We start from the raw sequence: 6,848 nt of genomic DNA, 5'->3' as shown, positions 1-6,848 counted from the left end.
AAAGTGATCTCTTGAGGACAACAATCTCTTTAGTCTGTGATTGTACAATTGTTACTCGCTCTTTTTGTAACACACACACGCACACAAACTTAGAAACAATCATATATATGAAAGTTGTCAGTAGTGAAGTCCTAAGGCAGTCAGATTTTTCATTTATAATATTAGATGGATGAACATGACTTGATGATAGTGTGATATAACTTTCAGCTAATTGCCATTGTCCTCTCAATATGTCCTAGCTTTGGCTTTGGCTTCCTCTTTTTGGTTGGACAGCAATTAATGTGAAAGTGAGATCAAATTTCTCGGTCTTCTCTCCATATTTTCTGATATTCTTTGGCCTTAGGAGCCTGTGAAGGGATTCCATCAGAGTAAGGCTCTTGGCCTTTCCCACATTCACTTCCATGGGAAGACTTGTCACACCTCCCTGGACAGCTTGAGAGAAGGATTAACATGCTCCGATCTGGCTCTTCTGGACACCCTTCAAGGACTGCCTGTCCACAGAGTGAGCTAACATGTACTCTCATTTCCCAGGCTGCTCTGTCTCTGTGGGGGAAGCCAGGGCATGAGAGGGACCTGTGCCTGGCAGGTGGTTGAGTGCATTTAATGCTGGAGTTATTTAGAGTTAAGAAGCCTACTGTAGGCACACATCTAATTTTCATCCTCCAGTCTAGTATTTACTTGTGATAATACTGATTTTTTAAAAAATCTCCTTCTGCCATAGTCAAATCCATAGAGACAAAAAGTAGAACGGTGGTTGCTAAGGCCTGTGCCTGAGGGAGAATATGAAGTTATGGTTTAATGGATATGTGGTTTCAGGTTTGCAGGATGAAAATGGATTCTAGAGATGGATGGTTGTGATGGCTACACAACGAAATGAATGCACTTAGGTACTTACTGTCACTGAACTACACACTTAAAAACAGTTAATATGGTAAACTTTATGTTACATTACATTATGTATTTTGTGTTATGTTACATATTTTAACACAACAACAACAACAACAACAACAAAAACAGAAAAAGCAATTTCCTTCTAGTTCTTTTGCCTGTGTTTCCCGGGGCTGGATAGCTTCCATTGATCATACATTTAACTGTAAGTTTCAGTGATGTAAAGGAGCCAGAAGCTAGAAATGTTACAAAGGAGACTCCATCCCATGGTCTTCAACCCCCCCCCCCCCCCCCCCCCGCCCCATGGTCTTTTATTCTACGGGGGAATTCTTTCAACTTTCTTACCTACTCCTATCCTTGAGAGGAAAGGTGACTCTGCCCTGCTAGGCAAGCTCTCACTTGCCCTTAGAACCAGCTGCCTAGAGGAGGCTGCTGTGGTAGGAAATCTTTACATCTCTGCAGGAAAGGTTTAGGGTTGTTCAGATTTTCCTTGAACTGGATGGGTTACTTAAATTCTGAAACGAAGTATCAGGAAGCCAATTTGATTGTCCATTATGCCACATTCTTCAATCTAGGTTTTGCTAATTTGTTCATCCACCAAGTATTCATTGGCTACTTATGTGTTCCAGGAACTCTTCTGAGCACTTGGGACAAAGTAACGAAGCTGCTATTTTTTTTTTTTATCTCTCTCTGTCCAATTCCTGGGTATTAATGCTTCATCAGGGAAGGAAAACAAAACTGGGGAAGGAAAGAAAAATGTGTTATGTAGTGAATCCCTAAGCTGCTACAATTAACTTATTTAATGTATAATTTACCTACATTTGTTTATTCAATATATATTGAGTCCCTATTATAAGCCAGCCACTAAAATGAACAACAATCTTTGTGAAGCTTCGTGTCTAGTAGGGAAAAAAGAAACACCAGCAAGTATATTCAATACATTATATTGATAGATATTGTGGTATGAGCAGAAGCAGGACTACAATTAACATATTCTTATTTTAATTAGCTCAATATGGAATACATATCAAATTCTCAATATACTCTTAACTGAAAGCAGTAACCCCACCACTTTTTTTTTTTTTTTTTAATTCTGGCAAATGCTAGAAATACAGAAATTTAGAAAGGAAAGCTGAAGGGTAACAATGTCAACAAAAAAACCAAAAAGCTTAATCTAAAATTAGGACAGAGTCAGATATTATCATGCTTGGTGGTTAGTGCTAACAGGAATCAACATAAAATGGATAAGATTAGCCATCTGCAGGAATCATGGCAGGAAATAAGCCACCCAAGAGATGATTCACAAACATATTGCTAGCAATTCCAGGGTGCTTTCTACGTCTCACCAGGGGTCTAGCATGCTTCCCTAAAAAGGAAGTCATCGATTTAAAATGTAACTAGTAGAAGATTAGCAGTAATTTAAGAAATTGCAAACTGTCATAGGAAATGACAGAGGTTTTAGATGACATATAAAAAGTATAGAAAATGAGTGGTATCATAGAATTTGTCACAATCTCCGGGGAAGGAAACTTGCTGATTCTAAAGACTATTAGGGGATATCTTAGAAATAGTCTTAGGACCAAGAAGAGCAATTCATCCTGTTTGATAGTTGGATAACCCCTAGTTACAGCTGAGTCTGTTCTGTAGTCTATGTTCACTAATCAACCTGCTGATCCAACTGATGGCCAAACACCAACTCCTCTCTGAGTGGCCCAGTAGCCATGCACAAATGACCTCTTATGGTCATCCTATAAGGTATAATCCCCAAGGTAAATTAATGAATGGGTATGCTCATTGCCAAACGACTTAGTGAGTTGCATTAAGGGGACTGATCCTCTAGAATCTGTTCATCTTAGATTACTAATAAAATTGATATATATTCTACATGTTTTGCTCTAATTCAGATTCAGGTATATCAAGTCTCATGGCATAAACAACTGATTTGCCTGTCTGTCTGCCATTCTTTCCCTAATCCCCTCAATTTCATTCATGTTACATCCACTCAGGCCAAAACTCTTAAAAACTTTCTTTGAATTCTCTTAATCTACGTCATAGTCTGACACTTATCACAACCAATTAGTTTTTCCTTCTAATTCTTCCTTCCAAATTCTAGGCCTTGAGGATATCATAACTCTGTGGTGGCAGAGTATTTCCAAGTACAAATTGATATAATTACCCATGCCTACTCCTACTCCACCTAAATCACTCATTTGCTCCCTCAGAGCCCCCCTCCAGATGAGTTAGACAGGAGACACCCATTGCCACTGTGGATTCACTACAGAACCAGAAAATGTAGAAAGTCTTGATTCTTGAGTTCAACACCCTGGAGGTGATACTGAAAGATACAGATCCACATATGGGACTTTCTAACCTAGACTAAAAACAGAATCCTCAAACTAGAAAAGAGGGCAATGAGGGGAGAGGCTTGCAGAGAAAAAGAAATAAATGAGTGTGAGAGTTGTGCTCTGCCCTCTGCTCCCTCATGATAAGGCCTGAGAGAGGACATCACTGATCCCCTTATTTAAGTTTGAGGACCCATAAATAGAATGCTGTTCTGATGGAGTAGGGCAGACAGTAAAACTGGGAGACAAAATCTACCCCCCCCCACCTCCCCTCATGCTGCCATTGTGCAGAAGAACCTGCAAGGTGGCTCACATTTGGCTAACTGGAGACAATCCACCCAGTGTCACAGACTGGGTGGTGTGGATGGCATCTGAAATCTCCCACAGCCCTCCATTTCTGGAGACTGGAGTCATTCCGAGAGGGACCTACAAGGTCCTCATGACCAAAATAAGGGAGCTTCTGATAAGGAGGATTCTGTATGGACAGCCTCTTCTCCCAGTGAGAGGCCCACACCTACACAGAGGATAACAAGAGAAATGAGCTTGGGAGCAGGCTCCACAATGATGTGGCGAAAGTGACAATGAGTATCTCCCATGTCTACCATTCCACTCCTTTACCCAGTCCTGAAATAATGGAGCTAAAAAAAAAAAAAAAAAAAAAAAAAAAACCCTGAATAACCACAGAAAAGGCCTTATTTTTACCTGGAACTGACTAGAGTAAATTTCCTCCAGTGAGTGAAATGGAGGCTTAGCACCAGAAATTAAAATGAATTCTAGAAAATGAAGACAGTTATGGGTCTTGTTTATGTTGTTGCACACTTGACTAGGACCTTTAGAATTTGTACCTGCTACTTTCATATTACTAAAATATCTTTTTAATAAGCTCCCTGCATCTATCTTACACACCACTGTCAAATTAATCTTCCTAAATGCCTACTTTAACAGTGCGCTTGATGGCTTCCTGTTGCTTTCAGGATGAAGTCCAAATTTTTCATCCCTGAGGCATTGTGAAAGGCCCCACACCATCTGCTCCCCAGCTACTTTTGAACATTTTACCTCCTGCCATGTTCAATAGGAATCCTCTGTTTCCAGAAAGCCATCCCTCTGACTCCCAGCCTCAATGTTTTGTTCATCATCTTCTCTTACCACCTTTACCATATTGAAAGTGTTCTCCCTGCTTCTTTCTTTTTGAGAAATCTCAACTTACCTCATCATTTACTTTAAAAATGGGTTTTGAAGACCATCCTTGCAGTTTTCTGAACATATCTGTCCATTTTCATTCTGCTATGTTGTAAGAAAAATAGTGATGAGTTGCCACAGGAAATGAGAGGAAGGGCAGATCATCTCAAGATGGGGCTGTCAAGGAAGGCTCTCTAGAAAGTATGCACATGTGTTGGGCCATAAAGGCAGGTAAGATTTAGATATATGGAGATGGTCAAGATAGGGGATAAGAAATCTACAAGGAAGAGACAAAATTATCAGCAAGGAAATTACTCACATATTTGGGAATTGTTGAATGGTTGAGTTAAGCACAAGCTGAGTTTTATTTTCTTAACTCCTAAAATATGTGTTGTCTGTTCCACTTACTTTTTTATGTAACTGATTACCTTTGTCTCTATCATATCATCTCTCTATATATACCACATCATAGAAGTTATCTCTCAACCTACCTACTGGAATGGTTCATGTACATGACTTGTCTCCAAATAGAAAAATAACCGCCTATCATGGGTGGGATGTCTTAAAAATCACAGGTAACTTCTGACTATCAGTCCTTCTGATTTTAACATAAGTAATGTCACCTTTACTAATGACAGTATATGAAAAGCTAAAGAAATTTAGATGCTAGGTCTGAGCACTGACCTATCTGTAGCATTAATTGCCATTTATTTCCATTTAGAATTTCTAGCAAATGAAATATCTAAGGTGACGGATGCTTGGTTAATAATGATGTTTATAGAATCTGAATAAAATAAAAGTAACTAGAGAGAAGGTAGTAGACATGGAAGAGAGAAAAAGATGATCCAACATAAGAATAACTGGTTTTCCAGACACCGAAAACTGCAACAAACAAAACAAAATAAGATGGTGCAAGCATCTAGGGATTTTTTTTCTTTCTGAGTACATTATTCAGTGGAGCCTCTGATGCATGATATCACTGCCGAAGAAGTCAGTTTTTCTGGGAAGAATGTTGAGCTCCTAATATCACAAATTGAAGAATGGAAACTTTTTTCCCCCACAGAAAAAATAAATACTGGTTAAATTCTTTTAGGATCAATTCCGGTAACTTTTGTGGGCTGATTTACATGAAGAGTCAATGTTTTTAGAATTGTTTCTATGTGGAAATGTGTTCTGAGTGTCAAAGCCCTAACTTAGAAGTAAACTTCTAGAATGTAAATCACTTTTTCATTTGGAAGTTATATTTCTTGTGTAATGGCTTCAGAAAATTATACTCAGAACAGGAGTCTAGTAAAACAGTCTAGTCTGTTGGAAAAAGAATGAATGTATGCAGGTGCTTAATTCTGAATTCCCTGGGTGATAAGAGTAATAGTTTGTGTGCTGGATGGGAAATGCTCAATCCTTATGTGATAATTATGAGAAATCACAAGCACCTACCACGTACTAAAAAATTATGATAAATCTTATCACAAGAGGGCAGAGATGGTGCTTCCAGCATGTAATTGTCTCCTCTTGGAAGCCAAAGATGGGACAAAACTGTGAGATGGATGCAGAGTGTATACTTCTTCTATACCACAAAATGATGTTTTATGATAAAACTCCTGGACAAGTTTGGAGATCTGACCTCATAGGGGACCTGTGTCCCCAAATCAGGGCCAACCTCAGGAGAGCTAGATAGGGGTCAGATTTTTCCTTGCCTGATAAATAAAGGACAGAAGAAACATCTGCAGGGTAAATCTGGGCTAAGCTCTAGTATAAAGCAAGGAGCATAATTTACCCTTATCCCTGGTGTGACATAATTGTGGTGAAAGACTTTGGACCATAAGAGATTTCCAAAACCCCAGAACAACAGAGGCAACCTGCCCACAGTTCTTGAGGTAGATCCAGACCTGGAGAGACTGTATGGCCATGATTCCTATATGGACAAGCAGGAGAACCTGACAGGTAGGAGTGTAAATCCATGTAAGCTCCCTGGAACTTGTAGATGCAATGCCACAGCAGGGAAAAAAATCATGAATTGACTGAGATTAGTTTCTACTACCAGTAGACTGAGTTAGAAATAAAAATTAAGGTGAGTTATGGAGAACAAAATTATATTTGTTGCATATCTGAGATTTCTACACACTACATATGAACAGAGAAAGACTAGAGTAAATGCTCTATAATAGTGATGGTAGCTATCACTCTAGGTGTTACCTTATGAATGATTTGACTTTATTGTTTGAAATTATCTATAATTCCCATTTGTTGAGATAATGGAGTATGTATGAATCTCAAATGTGGAAGAAATAATATAATTCTTTATTTTCTCTTACAGTCTAATATAAGCACCAGCCCTATTTAGTAGGAACTCTTCCCTAATTACTCTGGAGCACCTCCCATGTTTAATCAAGCTTCTGGGCCTTATGCAGTGTTAAAGAATTGTGTGTGTGTGTGTCT

Source organism: Canis lupus, chromosome 6 (genome assembly GCF_048164855.1).
Source record: "Canis lupus baileyi chromosome 6, mCanLup2.hap1, whole genome shotgun sequence".
NCBI classification, from domain to species: domain Eukaryota; kingdom Metazoa; phylum Chordata; class Mammalia; order Carnivora; family Canidae; genus Canis; species Canis lupus.
The sequence above is the reverse complement of the archived record's forward strand: the minus strand, read 5'-3'. Positions refer to the sequence as shown.